We start from the raw sequence: 16,075 nt of genomic DNA, 5'->3' as shown, positions 1-16,075 counted from the left end.
GTGGTGTCCTATTGTAGAGTTTTCACTGTATTACTGTATGTTATGTGCCAATGCTTCCCACACGGCCTCGTGCTCATGCCAAGCTACCAAGGGGGTGAGCAGGGGTTATTTAATTAGTGTACCCCCTTTATCCTGACTAGAAGGAAAGGCCCCTATGTGGGCAAAGGCACAAACCATTGCCAACTAGAGACCTCCATTTCTAACATTTGCCAAAGCTGCTTTGTCTATTGACAATGATTGAAGACTGATAGCTTTGTTGGTTACTCTTTTGAACTCCAGTTATGGAGGTATTGTTTGCCAGACCTCTTCTGGTTTTAAGACTACACTTTACTGGTGTAGCTAAGAGTAGACTGAGTTCATTGCTCTAGGATTGTTCTTCTATTTTGAACCAACACTGGTGAGCGAGGGAGTTTGTATCTGCAGCCCTCATGTTCCAAGAACATTTTATTAGGGCGACTTGTCTGGCTGGGGTCTGTGTTTTTAGACCAAACTCCAGCCTGATATGTGTTTGTGATATATGTCTTAGAATCCTGAAAAGTTTATTGAAAAGGCTAGATTGTAAGATGTTCAGACCTGATGCATCTTTGCTTTTGAGCAATTCAGATCCGTACGAGATCGAAGGCATGAATTTTGCTGCTACGACCTTCAGAAGATGGTTTGTTGAGCAGTCTCTTAGCTTTTCTAGCAGGATTTTGAATTAAAATAACAGCTTGTTTGCTTTTTCTTACCTAGATGCCACGTGTGGTTTATAATTAAGGTGGCTATCAAGGTTAACCCCTAGATATTTGCAAGTTACAACCTGTTCCACGATATTATAATTTGCCTTCCAGGTGAATCTGGGTTGTCATTTATAAGTATTTGAGAAGCACAGGACCTTCGTTTTGTGAGAGTTGAGGTCCAGTAGCACAGTTGTTGTGTGGTCTACTAACTATGCATTGCAAAAAGGAAAACATGAAACCCCTTCACAAAAATTATCCAGATAACTGTTGAAAGTTCCATCTAACTCTCTCAGTTCACCTTTGGCACATGAACCAGAAGCGGATGTGTAGGAGAGATGGAGGCTCTCTCTCTGGCAATATCTCACCAGGTACTCTCACCCGCTGCCTGAATCATTCCTGCTTGTTCCTTATCTCTACCTTTGCCCCTCTCTTTCAGATTTATTACTTGCACTTCCCATGCATTTCCACCCAGACTGCCCCATGTCCTACACATCACCCTTCACTCATTAAGGGAGTGGCAATCAAGAGCAGCAGCTGAGTGAGCGAAAAGAGCAGAAGCTCATTTCCTGGAGCAAAAGAGGGAGTCAGGGTGAGAGTGACAAGCAGAAGATAAGTGTTTGAAAACAATGTTGATGCTGTATGGGTGTGTGTATATGCATGTGTGTGTGTATGCACAAGTCTGTGTGTGAATGTGCGTGTTTGTGTAAATGTGCATGTATGTGTGTTTTAACTTGCCAGAGGAGTGTTCTTTTGCCTACTTCCCACCTTTTAAAATGCTCACATAATGGTAGTAGTTTGTAGTGACTGGTGGGCATCCATATGACAGTGCTCATTGACCACTCCTGGTATAAAGCAAGCCCTCTCTTAATAATAGTGATTATTGGCAAATGTAAGTATCCATGGGATAATGCCACTGCCCCCACTGGTAAACTGTGAGGCCTTAAACAATGGTGGTAATTCTTGCCACCTTGTGGGCATTGATGTAATGATGCCTACTGTCCCTAAATGGTAATTATTGTGATAATTATTGGCACCTAGTGGACATCCATGTAGTGATACCCTTTGCTCAGGTCCTAACATATGGTATTCATTCTTGGCACTGTGGTGCTCACCATTGTTATAATGGTGGTTCTGACAGTATGGTGGTTATTCTCAGGTATATAGTGACCATCCATTGCACAATGATGCCTAATAATGGCATAACATTCACCCTGACGGAGTACTGGTAATTCCTCACATATTGTAGGAGTCATATGCACTGTAATGTCTCTCAGGGGGTGATAAATGTATCCGTGTTATGAGCATTTATTGCACAATGGTGGTAACGTTTGACATATTGTGGGTATCCATGTCACACTCTTCTACTATAATGCTGGTTTCTGCATTATGGTTAGAATTCAAGATATACTGTCCGCACATATGGCATGCAAGTGCGAGCATAACGCTGGGCCCTCCATGATAGTGGTTATTCTTGGACACTCATAGTATTATGGTGTCAAGGCACTAATGTCTATTTAAAGAAGAGAAAACAAGTAGAAAACAAATGCAAATGATCCCGTGTGACAAGTATGATGGCGTATATGTGAAGAAATGATCTCTCCAAAATCTAGGACAGCTATGTCTTTGTCAGTGATCGACAAGGCAAAACCTACTGCATTTGTAAATGCTTGTTCTTCACTCTGTCCGATTGAGGATTGCTAGAATAAATGGTGTTGGTATTTTCCTTCTCATCCAACTATTTCAGGCCTTCTTCCTACTTCTCACACATGGAATCTTGGCTTGACTTCATAGCTTTCATTTTTATTATCAGTGTGGCTATATAAAGTTTAAAAAATATATATAAAGTCTGTAACAGCATGTTGGTAGACTTTGATGCCTCCCTTCTTGCACCCATCAGTGAAGGTTGTTTACAGTGACATCTCCTCAGAGGCAGTGCAGGACTGCAGGAGCGTAGGTGGATGTTTTTTGCGAGGGCTTACTAGCATGTTCTTAACTCAGAGAAATCATAGGTTACTGTGAAGAAGGCCTCCGTGTCTGTCTTCTCTGCGAGATGGGTTGTCTTGTCATTACACATCTGTGAAATTCAAAAAGCATATTTAATAAATCTGAAACAATGTGTACAATATTCAGTAATTCAACTTTCAGTTAAGTTGTGCATTTGGGTAACACACTAATTCTGAAAGGGGCATATTCTCAAGGACTTATCGCAGAGTTAGCGGCACTTTATCGCAGCCAAAGTTCATTTACACTTGCCCTACACGAGCACGCCTAAATTCCCCCTTCTTTTCTCCTTTTGCAACCTATCACTAAATGTATTGAACTAAATACAATATGTAGAAAAAATGCATTACAGATAAATCTGTTTTCTTGGCGCTTTGTTGTTTTTGTTTCTATCCCATTCATTGTATGCATTTATAATATAATTGTTGATTGCATATATACGCAGCAGTCGCTTTTGGGGATTAGATGCCAGTGTTGATATATATATACAACACAGACTATTCAGTTTAGAATATATTTTTCTACGAATGAGTCACGGAGCATTCTCTCTTGTATTCCCGTATTGTACCCAGGTCTGGTGACGATTCTTGGGTTACCCCATTATCTATAATGAACACCTACCAGACACGACAGCACAACTTATTGTGGCAACCTGGGGTAGCCATGTACATAAGCCATCAAGGGTATGACACCTCAGCCACACAATAGCATATTGTGGGGAGAGGTGGGAACCAGGCATGTGCGAAGGAGGCAAGTGACCCATGAATGAGAATGTACACAATGCCAAGTGTGGCATGGATGTGCTGGACAGACTGCAGTGTGCAGACCACAGACATGTCCATGTCGACATATACTGCTGGTGTTTGGAGTATAGTGAACTGTGGATGCAACCATGTTACCCCAGGCAGTGGGGTAGAACGTGGAAATGTAGCTTGTTCCATCCCCCCTGTAAGCGTGAGCAGAGTGGGCTGGCCCAGCATTTGCCAGGCCAGCGTAGGGGTGTGAACAAAAAGCCCTTTGCTCTGAGTGTGGTCCTCTTCCGGAATGGCCAACGTGTCTGCCAGGGCGGCGCCTCTCACCCCGTCACGAGGACGACGACGTGAGCGGCGGTGCCTGTGATCAAGTTTCCCTGCGACACCCCAGGCGGCAGGTCCCCAGACCTGTCTTGGCCACCCCTTCACAACAAGGCCACACCGCTCACCTGATGACACCGGCGTGTGTCAAAGAGGGCCCACCACGTGCCTGTGCAAGCTCCAAACCCGAGGCCCGTGACCTTGGCAGCCTCCTCAGACCATCACGGCTTCCGCAACACAGGCCCCCAGCACTCTTTTCTCGTTGATGTACTCCACCGGCCTACACTACAGTCAAGTAGGTCACACATTTGGAACTGAGTCTTGATTTATTGATGGCAGAGTTCATATCATTGTACGCAAGGAGAGGAGTAAGAGAAAGACGCGGTTCAGTCTGGAGGGAAAAAGGATCCTCGCTAGGGAGGTGATCGAACAGTACCATCAATTGCTCTAGTGCCACTAACTCTGTGCATTACATTCCAACGACACATGTCTGTGGGCTCTTGCTGACTACTGTCTTCAGCCTACACTGCGGTCCAGCAGGCCTCACACTAATCCAATCCAGTCCGGACCAGGGAGGACACGGCATCGTCGCAGGCTGCACACACGCTCAGCTCTGGTGATTCTACCTCTCTCAACCACATATCATCGTCACATGCCATTCCAATGTCGTGTGTGAGAGTTCCAGGAGGAGCTGGATGAACAGTGGTTGGCCTGCGCTGACCGCTGCCTTCGGCCTACACTGTGGATCAGTAGGTCACACATTTGGAACTGAGTCTTGATTTCTTGATGTCCGAGGTCCTATGATCATGGCAGAATTTATTTCACTGTACTTCCTTCGATCTGGTGCCAGCAACTCTGTGCATAGCATGCCAACAACATGTGTCTGTGGGCCACTGCTGACCGCTGCCTCCAGCCTACACTGTAGTCAAGTAGATCACACATTTGGAACTGCGTCTTGATTTATTTATGGCAGAGTTTATGTCATTGTACAGGCCTCATCGCAGAGTGCATCCCCTTTCAGCTCTGGTGCCACTAACTCTGTGGCCCGAACTTCATGGACACTCTCTGGTTGAACTCTGGTGGTGTCTGAGTATATGGCCTGGGGGTCATCTTCATCATCATGTAGCTGATACTTACTTTGTGTTAAAAATGAGTCTGTAGCATTCATCTCCTCCATATTGCCTGTTTCTGCTTGTTTCTGGTCTCTGCATCGTGCCCTGGATGAACATCTTCCACTGTCCCCCGAAACACCCCGCAACATTCATTTTGGACATCGACGTGGACCCGCTCAGCTCTCGTGGCCCTACCTCAGTGCACCGCAAGTCACCGTCCCGTGGCGGTGTGCCTGTGCCTGCCGCAGTGCATCTGGAGCCACTAACTCTGTGCAGCTCAAATCATGGACCCTTGCTGTTAGAACTTTGAACATCTGATTGTCTGATCACTGTTGTAGTTGTCGCCAGCACCAACCACTCCCTGAGGGCTGGCTCACACTCACCCCAAACCCATCCAGCACAGGCGCCACTGGACATGTGACCCTGGCATTAAAAGGCCGGGCGCACATGCCCGTAGCCAGTTCCACAAACCATCTGAGTGTGTCTGTGTGGTCATTACGTATGCATGAGGGCCCCAGGCCCTACCACATAACATTGTGCTGTGTACAGTGGACGCAACCATGTCACCTCAGGCAGTGGGATAGACCTGGAACATGTAGCTGTGTCATACCCCCCCTGTGAGCGTAAGCTGAGTGGACTGATGTACGACAGTCCAGCGTAGGAGTGTGGTTCATCAACCCGGGGCTCTGGATGTGGTTGATTTTTGGCCTTGCCAAGGCAGTAACTAATGCGTGTGTCTCTGTAATAGTGTCGGCGCCACCCGTCCTGCTATGGACAATGTTGCAATGTAGCATGCCCCCGGAGTGCGGGCTTGGCCGAAAGGGCAAATGAGGGAGCGCAAGCCCGCTCGGGTCCAGGATCATACATGCTAACTGATGTGTTTGTCGCTGTTGCTGCAGCATAAGCCAAAGGTCTACCCCAAACCGCATCGGGAGTTTAGCCAGCCATGAACTCTGCATCTGTGTCCGTCCCATCATAACCATAGGCCTACACACACGTGGCTGCCCAGCTTTAACGCACAACATCACAGCGTCGTTCTCAGGCTTGTGGACATGCGCAGACAGGCATGACAATGGTGTGCCGTAGGAGTGCAAGTGATGCAACCGTGCTGCGCACACTAGTAAGTAGGCTCGGGGGAGAGAGGAGCAGCAGTGAGGCTACGTAATACACATTGATGTCGCTCATTTGCTACAAGCAGTACATGTCAAACAGGAATCACTAAGTCACACATATCACACACCAATGAATGAGTGAGCCTGCCAACACATCATGCAGAACCAACTATTGACTCATGTCTCTCTGCATTGTCACAGGTGACCAAGGATATGCAATCTGCCCTTGGATGATGACACCCCTCTGAGCCCAGAACACACAGGCCTAGAGGCAGTACAATGCGGCCCACAAACGCACCAGGGGCATTGTGGAATGCACAGTTGGCGTGTTGATGTCACGTTTCAGGTGCCTGGACATCACAGGTGGAAGGCTCCTGTACAGCCCAGACATCGTGTGCAAGATGATTGTTGCATGTTGTGTGTTGCACAACATATGTGTACGCACCAATGCCCAATGGCTACAATTGCCAGATGCACCAGACGATGATGAGGAAGATGACGCAGGTGGACCACACCCCACTGCAGCTGCAGCAGGAATAGCCCATAGGAACATCATCATTGACAATTTTTTCACATGAGCACATCATAGTCCTTAGCAATCTTGGGACAGTACAAAATGACCACAGGCACAGCATGTGCAAATAAATTCATTCCAACACACATTCCCTGAGTGCATGTCACTCCTCTGTACAAAGGAAAACCAAAGGGGATGATGGACAGTGTTGAACATTGCAAGCACTCACCCCAGTCAACTGATCTGGGTTTAATCCATCATCATTCTTTAGTTCACTCCGCCACCCCAGTTCAGACATGGCCATATGCAAATCAGTCTGACCCTGTGCCTCATGGGAACAGTCCAGCCCGAACTGCCAAGCCACGTCTTCCCTGGACCGGAAACAAGCATCCTGGGACCGGTTTCTGGCTAATCAGCTGTCATCAGCCAGGATAGCTTGAATCCAGTGGCAAAGTGAGCAAGGGACCCTCTGTACAAGCACATCACTCTGACAAGTGTGAGAGCAACATGTAGTGCTACCAATCTCAAAAATTGAGAATAGATGTTGGGTGTGTCACCTCTGGACAGAGAGGCTGTTTAGGGTGTCACCTATTCGAAATGCCATTTCTGTGTGTCAAAGATAGTACGGTATACCACTCTTCAGCGTTTCACCAATGTCCCAAATCATTACATATAGGCTATCATTTGTGACCTACAATTGACAACAGGGCTTCTTTTGGGGTCAGATATGTAACACCATGGGGCAGGGATGCAACCTGTGACTCAAGTCCCACATCATGAGCAACATGGACGTAAGGGGGAATCACTGCCCCTACATTCGTCCATGCTTTCATACTTGATTAATCATAGACATGACACATCTGTGTGTATTAGGATGTATTATTCACGTTCAGTGGAGTGTTGAAGCTGTCTTAGTACTGGGCCATGCAGACAACACTTTACAATGTTGCCCCATGGAGGGCCAGCCAGAGTCCTTGAGAAACTGTCTAGTTACTCGTAAGGGGAAGGATGTAGTCCACAGGCTGATTGCTGTGTCATTGTCTATCAAACAATCTATGGCGGTCCATGTCGAGGTGCAAGGTTGGTGTCGCTGAGTATAACTGGGAACAGTGGAAGATGTTATTCCAGGGCATGATGCAGAGGGCAGAACCATGCAGGAAGAAGCCATATGGCAGACATGAATGCTACTGCTTCCTACTTACCACTAAGGCAGATTCATCCTCACCTTCGTCCTCTGATATTTCGTGCGCGTCACATGTGGGTGGTGGTGTTTGGTCTGCAGCACTGTGTGACACTGACACATCAGGGGCCGGAGATGTGGATGTAGTAGTAGCAGCAGCATTCATCTGCGCAATGTCTTGTGGCATCACTCCCATGATGAGGATCTGCAGGGCATGGAAGATCCCATTTACAGCTTTCACGTGTGCAGCCGGGGTAGCCATTCTTTGCGCCTGCATCCGCTCCATGTTCTCCATGACCCTCCTCATGTTTCCCAAATCACGGATGAAATCGCTGTAGCCACTCTGACTGGACAGTTGTTGTTGTCCCTGAGTCATGACTCCAGTGATGCCAGCCATGGATTGTTGGAGGGCATGGGGTGAACTGTGGGTGTCCGTTAGGGACTGTAAGTGGTCCCTGATGGGACTTAGACACCTACATATGGCATCTAGTTTGGCTGTCATGATTTCGAACCCCACCTGCACCTGTTCAGCCAGCCCGCTCTGGCAGTCTAACACACGGCGTTGGAACGCCATGTGTTCTTCGGTGAGGTGTTCGGAGCCAGACGTGGTGGTGGGTACTTCATGCAGTGTGGTCTGTCCAGGGGGTGGGCTCACCTTGATGCTGCTGGGCTGACCTGCTACTGGAGGTGGGCTGCGGAGGGCATCCATGAACCGTTGGAGTTTGTCTAGGTCGATGTCCTGGGGGTCATCTCCATCATCACTGATGTGATGTAGTGTCTGCTCTGCAGGAGGTATTGATTGTCCCTCTGCAATGTAAAGGAGAGATGCAATTTCACATTGTGTTCCATGTATGTTGACGCATTGGTGACGGTTACACACAGATTGCATGACAATGTACATTGTGACTGTTTGTGGGGAGATGCCTATTTTATGCGGTTCAGTGGACATTTGTACTACATCAGGGATGTGAGTTTGTACTCGTACCTTGTCATCTCACAGTTTCCTGCTGTGCCAGATGTGATTGGCCATTTTGTACACACATGCAGCACCAGTTGTGTCCTGTGTTCTGTTGTGAAAGTGTTGCAGTTTGTACCACATTGTTGTCAATGTTGCTGTGCTCTTATTCTCATGTGTGTGTGCTGCATTGTGGGTGAGTCACCCCTGCAGCTCTGATTTGGCAGCCCCTTATACCTTTCAAGTGGTGAGCCTTTGACTTCTGTGTTTCTACAGTGCTGAGGTGTTGCGGACTTGGGTGAATTGGGCTCTTGGTCGAGTTGTGACTCTTGGGCATGGTTTGTCCGCAGATGTGTTGTGGCCATCAGGGGGTGTTTGTGCACGTGGATGTGTCAGAGTGTGACCTGCTCCTTAACGCATGTGGTCCACACTCAGCCACCTCAGTGTCCTGGCGTGCATGATGTCATGATGATGGGACTGCAGCCATGCTAATCGTCATGTAGTGTCACTTGCATTGTCAGTGTGGCTCATAAATACACATCTTTGCTGGGTTTCGCACGTATGCATGTGTTGGTGTTGAGAATGGTGATGTATGGGGTGGGACCCCTTTGGGGACATGGGGTACGGGGGCCTACTTGGTGTTTGTATGTGTGCTGCAGTGTGCTAGATGTGCCCATCTCCCCACGTCCCCCCAGTTCCTGGTTGGTTCTCACCCTTTTGATGTTGTGTCAGGTCATATTGGGCAGTGTCCAGATCCCCACTCCTGGCACCGTATCCCGACTGATGACTGTGGCCACCATTTTCTCCATGTCATCCAGCTCCTGGTGTGCCTCTGGAACCCCACCTCCAATGAGCGTTGCTGCTTTCATGTTGGCATTGAGTTTCTTCTTGGTTTTGCCCTTCACATCGTTCCAATGGCTCTTGACCTCTTCCATTGTCCTCCTCAACTCTGCAACTACATTGACATGGTCCAAGATGGTCTGTCGTATTTGCGTCTTTGTTGCCAATGACACGTTGGAGGTGCCGAACAGTTGTTGGTAGTGTTCTATCACCTCCATAACGATGATCCTGTTTTCCTGCAGACTGAACCATGTCTTCCTCTTACCCTTCTCCTTGGCCTTCCCCGACCCTGAGGTTACTTGCTGGTCGTCTGTGGGGCTTGTGGGGTTTGCGTTGTCCTCTGCACTCAGTCCGGGTGCATCCATGGTGCTACGCAGTTTATTTTTATTTGCGTTTTTTTTAGTTCTGCTTTTATAGTGCTTTTTCCCTCATGATGCGTGGGAATTGCAGGCCTGTCGCTGGTTATCGCTGATTTTTGTATCGCGATTGGCCACATCGCAACTTTTTTCGCGTTCGTGTTTCGTGTTTTTTCGGCATTGCGTTGAGAATACAAAGTTAACACAGTGTTATTTTCCCGCGGTAGACTGCAATATGCCAAGTTGCGTTAAGCTAATTTTGCAATGATTAACACAAGTTCTTGAGAATATCCCCCAAAATCTTTCTTGTGCAAACATTTTTTGAGAGGGAAAGGTGAAAGAGATTGACATCCTAGGCAATGCCGGGCCCTGATCTTTAATAGGATTAAAGTAAGTCTGTGCAAAAGCTCTTATTAACACAGGGATCCGAATTCCAAGCCTTGTGAAGCTCTCCATGAAGTTCTCCGTGGGGGGCAATTATTGGGCGTAATAAATACTGCATCCCATCAATATTCCCAGGTCAATTTTGTCTAGTCAACCTGTCAAAAATGAGTGGGTAAAAAATATGTTGTAAGACAAGCGGAATGGTTCGAAGGGCACTGAATTGTGTAACATTTCCTAGTGAGATTTCTTAACAGGCAGTATCTATGGGACAATGTAAATACCTTAGTCATGGGTGCCTATATTAACTATGTCCAGTACATACCTCAACCCAATCCGGGGTAATCCTAACAGGGGTCTTCTTTTTTTTTTTTAGATTTATGTAGCGTGAACTCAACCCGCAGATATCAGGTATCAGAGCGCTTTACGTGAGCACCAGTTTCGTTAGAGATGGACATGTTAATCTTTGTTAGGAACAGGGAGATTCTGGGGCATATCAACAAGGGCTTTATCTCTGCTTTTTTGGCGTTAAAAGCCAAAAAAGCAGAGATAAAACTAGCGCCCTATCAGCAACAGGGTGCTAACACGCAAATTTGCATGTTAGCACCCTTTTACTCTACGGTTCCCCTTGCATCTCTAATGAGATGCAAATGGGGCGTTCCAGAGTAAAATAATAGGAGAAATGTTGCTAAGCGACATTTCTCCTATTATCAAGGATATCGCTAACCCTGTTAGAGATTTTAAAAAAGCAGCGCTAACAGCGGTTAATGCTGCTTTTTTACGTCTGGTATTTTTCTGACTTAGCCATGATATCCTATGTAAGGTGAATATCATGGCTAAGTATGTCTATCCCTATCAGCAAGCTATCGCCAAACCTTGTGGGATTATCGCTGTATTTCCAGCGATAATCTCACGATTGGCAGCTTGCGCTCTGAATTTTATCGCTTTGGAGATAAGCGTTGCTAATAGCATGCTATCTCCGCGATAAAATTCAGAGTTGGCCGGCGATAATTATCATCACGCTAAGAGCGCCGAGCGATAATTATCGCCGCCCCTTGCTGATATGCCCCCAAGTGATTTGACCAGAATCACAGGATGTTGAGCGTCCCTTCTGAGACTCGAACCCGGCTTCCTTTTCGAGGTCAACCGCTCTAGCCGTAAGGCTATATCCTCTCCCCTATGAATTTAAAAACACTAATTTCTAGCAGGTGTTATTAAGCAGCTTGGGCTAAGTTTAATATCTCCCTAGATCCGTATTTGAGCCCATCTGCCACAGACTGAGATCAGGACTGTAAAACAAAAAAGTCCTTGCCACCCAAGAAATGCAGTAGATTTGAATCTCAGTTGTAAGGGTGTATGTAGTGTGAGGACCAAATGAAATTTGGATTTTTTTTAATTACTCAGATAACCATCAAATAATAAACATATCAGGAATATTTATCGAATATACGGTTTGACATATTTAATTGGAACTAAACATTCCACGTTTGATTCATATCTACATAATTGAAAAATTAACATAATTGATATACATCTACATAATTGAAAAGAATTACCATAATCGACCCAACACAAACTACATTTTCTCCACTAATTGTTTGAAGGCAATGGAAATCGTTTGACATTTATTGGTGTTAACTGAACGTTTGTGCCGCTGTATTTATGTCACCCTGCAAGATAAAAATAGAGATAATAGGAATAATAATAAATAAATGACTGTAGAGGTGGTTTGAGTATAATTTCTCAATGCATAACACGCTCTACACACCGTGGCACCTGTGCGTTCAACTCGTCTAGTCCATGTTTATGATGCTGACAGCTTTTAGAATAAAGAGTCTCATTTTCGAAACAGGTGTTGTTACAGTCAAGCGGCAAATGCAAGTAAATGTATGGTAATGAAATTCACAGTGGCAGACTATCCCAGAATACCAGCATGTAAGAGTTGCTTGGAGGGTAGGACGGTGCTTGCTGTTTGGCACTGATTAGTTTTGATTAATGATGCATTATATCGCATGTATTTTTCTTCCTGCACTAGCTTCTTGCCACAGGTGTCAATGTTCATACTGACACTGGCCTTCTTGCCCTTATGCTTTCCTTTGACCACTTTAACTTAAATATATATTCGAAGTTTGCTCCGTTTAGTGACAGAAAAAAGCGCATTCCTGTGCTAAAACATATTTTCCAAATTTAGCAATGACATTGTTCAATACATATTAATTGTATGTAAACCCTAACACAAACTTAAGGCAAGCTTCTCAAAGTCAGTAACACAGGGCAAGATTTAGTAACTTTTAGCGCAGCAACCATATTTGCTGTGCTGTGCTTCGTAAGGTGAAAAATAACGCAGAACCAGTTCTACAAAGATTTGCCTGTCGCTGCAGTCATATCCTGCTCTGGCACTTAAATGAGGCTGCCTTGTGCAACCAGTACAGCCTTGCACAATGATTCAGAAGTGAAGGTTCTTCTTCAGGGTACTCATCAAGTACAAATTCGTATGAGTCGTTATCGAGAAGCGGCACGTAGCCGCTAGTGACCGCTAGCCCACCCCCTTGAGGCCGCTCACAATGGCCAGATGCACGGCAGGAGAAGATGGCAGCAAGCCATGTGTAAACGCTCCACGAGGTGCGCCTGGAGTGTGGAGTGTGACAGAGGTAGCGGAGAGCAGCAGGAAGCAAGGACTTTTCATTTCTCCAGGCTCATGGAGTGCAAGTAAATCGATGTGATTAAGGTGGGCAAAAGGCTCTCCGTGTGCCCCGAGTCTTTGATGCTGGGCGGAGTCCAGCGCTGAGTGCGCGGGGATTTGGATCACTGTTTCCTCCTTGCTGGCTTTTGCTGGCTCTTAGCGCTTTTTGCGCCCGGAGTTGCTAAAAAAAAAAAAGGAATGGCACCAGAAGAAGACAACTGTGGAGAGCTGCGGGGGCAATTACCATAAAAGTCTGGAAAGCATTGTGGTACTTTGAAATTTGGGACCGCGTAGGAGGCAGGGCCCTACCCCTGTCTATTCGGGTATTAGTGAACCGCGAATGGCCAATGCGTTATGTACAAGTGCTTTTCATTACATTTCATCGATAAATGCACTATGTATACGATATTATACATTGACTTCATGGGTTCCATCTTAGAGCGGTGGCCATCTTATGGTTGCCCTCACATAGGCTACACATTACAAACAAGTATGGGCCTTTAGAACACATGTACTTTCTGTTTGACTTCTCTTTGACCTGTGCAGCTTGGCTCCGTTGCCCCAGGTCAGTCCGGTCTCACGAGCTCCCCGTCCTACGGCCACCTGTGATTAGCATCAGGGTTTGACACACCATAAAGCCTTTTCATCCCACACAAGCCTCCGGCTAATCTCTTTCACATCTGACTCTGTTTCCTACTTTATGGCTTGTTTTACGAGCAGGAGGTGCCCGTTTTATTGGGGTCTGCTGATATCTGATGAGGGTTCTGAGCCTTGCTGGGTTAAATGATTGAGGGCTGAACGAACTGGAATGTGGGATTGTCATCATGACTCTGCCTTTTCTTTACAGCCAAAATATGTGAATGACCACTTGTAAAACAGGGGCGGTGTTGCCCAAAGCGTAATATTCTGTATAAAAGAGAAGACTGGTTTTTGTTCTAGAGACTGCCTCATTCAGTTGCTAAGGCTTCTGTGCGACGTAGTCTCACTCATTTGAGTTTAATAAAGATGTCTTTTCATATTTCAGCTTCTTTGCCAAGTTCTTTGTTATATTACCATGAGAGTGGAATTTTATAATACTACGCCAACATGGAAAACGAAGTCATAGGGTGCTACCCCTGGCACCTCTGGGGTCCTAAAATCCCCGGTACTTCAGCATCCCAGAGGAACCAGAGTCTTTGTGATTTGAGATGAGCTCTTCAGCTAGTTGCTGGCAAATTACTGGCTGTGGGGGTGGTCCTATGGACTAAGACTTGATTCTGGTGCACTCCAAGGGAGAAAAAAGGGGGGCAAGAGTCCTAGAAGGAGAGGGGAGTGGAAGTGGGGCCCATAGATTTCTCCCATTTAGCTCAGTTAGTGGCAAGAGATCCCCCTCACAAGAATCCTTCCTGGGGGAAGCTATTAATAAGAAAGGAATGCGGGACAGTAGAGGTGTCAGCACGGCCCCGACCGGGTTAAATTTGCCCCTGTGCACCAGGAGGCCTTTGCTGTAGGTGAAAAAAATGGGAAAGCATTTAAAAATAACAAATCTAATGGCTAAAGTGGAATCAGCTGCAATGCTGAAAGCCAAAACATGACTAGCACAGCAAAGCAAGCATCAGCAGCCGCAAGAGCAGAGTATAGTCAAAAAACACGAACCGGCTCTACTAGACACTCTAGCTCGGCGAGTTCGGAACAAGAGCCGGCTTAAACCAGCCAGGACTTTAGAGGGAGGAAAGCAGCAATAGAGATTACAGCGGAAGGAGGGCCGGTGGCTAGTTCAAATGCACAGCAAGAGCCGGGCCCACTCAACAAAATATCAGAAAAAAAGAAGCCCTAGCAACAGGGGCTTGGGATGATGGAAAGAGTAAAGTGAGTTCTCCTTCTTCACAAGATATCAGAAAAGACAAAATGGATAACACCAGCAAGCAAAGTACGAAGGAGGATTCGTTGTTTTCTAAAGTCAAAACACCCCTGGCCATTCCGGCTCCAGCTGTGCTACTTCAAGGGCTTCTAGTGAAGACACCATTTAGCTCTTCGCAGAAAGACCAAGCCTCTGCGGATCAATCACTTACCCTTGTTAAAAGAAATGAGTATCTCCTTTATCCCTGCAGCCACGTCTACAGCCACACTTGCTGCAACAACAGCAGCTCCAGAGGCTAAGCGAAACAGGATTGGATGTCTCAGGCCATCAAGGATGGGCCCTGAATAAAACGAAGGACTCCAATCCACCCCGTTGATACAAACTCAGGAAGAAGGAACTCTTCTTCAAAGTGACATAAAAACTATGTTAAATCTCATCTTAGATGAGATAAGGTAGCTCAAGACCACACAAGCCAATGAGCTAGCATCCCTTCATCAACGCCTCTCAAAGATCGAGGAAGCAGTGGGGAGCCTTCAAACAAGGATGCAAGAAGCAGAATCGAGGATCGCGCACCTTGAGGATCAAATTACTACACTCCAAAAGTAGGTGACTGTGGTCACTAAAGACAAAGTCTCCTTGGAGAGTAAACTAGAGGAGTTTGAGAACCACTCACGGCATGCAAATTTGCGCATGATGGGGTCCCAGAAGGGAGTGAAGGGTCGCAACCCCTTCAACGGGTCGAAACTGTCATTAAGAAGAGCGTACTCCCAGAATTTACAGGCGATCTCACTATAACAAGAGCACATCAGGTCCCTTCACATACTTTGCTGAATGCAAAACTGCCTTGAACAATTTTTATCAACTTTGCCGACTACCGCATCAAGGAGCAAATTTTATCTAAGGCAATCCAGCAGAGACAATTCTCAATTGATGGTGTCTCTAACTATCAAATATTTGCCGATGTGTCAGCAGCAGCCACACGTTGTTGAAAAGAATTTGTCAAATTACTCTATCTCTTTAAATCACAGGGTGCACAGGTGTCAATAGCCCAACAGTCAAAATTAAGGGTGTTAGTGAGGTGCAAGTTCCACATGTTTGCAAATATAGAGAAAGTGCAGGATCTGTTGAAAGAAATCTTTTCTGTAAAATAGTTAAGAAGTATTAAAATGCAAGGTCAGCGGGCGGCTGGAGGTAGGAGGAGATGGTGGTCACTCAGGGTGCAGCACCAAGGCACCCCACAGAGAGGTATTGAGGAGGGTGGAGATGGGGGTGCAGGCTTTTTGTCCCATCACTTGGGGAGGGTGAGCTA

The sequence above is a fragment of the Triturus cristatus genome, chromosome 2_1 (assembly GCF_964204655.1).
Source record: "Triturus cristatus chromosome 2_1, aTriCri1.1, whole genome shotgun sequence".
Taxonomy (NCBI): Eukaryota; Metazoa; Chordata; class Amphibia; order Caudata; family Salamandridae; genus Triturus; species Triturus cristatus.
This window is presented reverse-complemented; position numbering follows the sequence as displayed.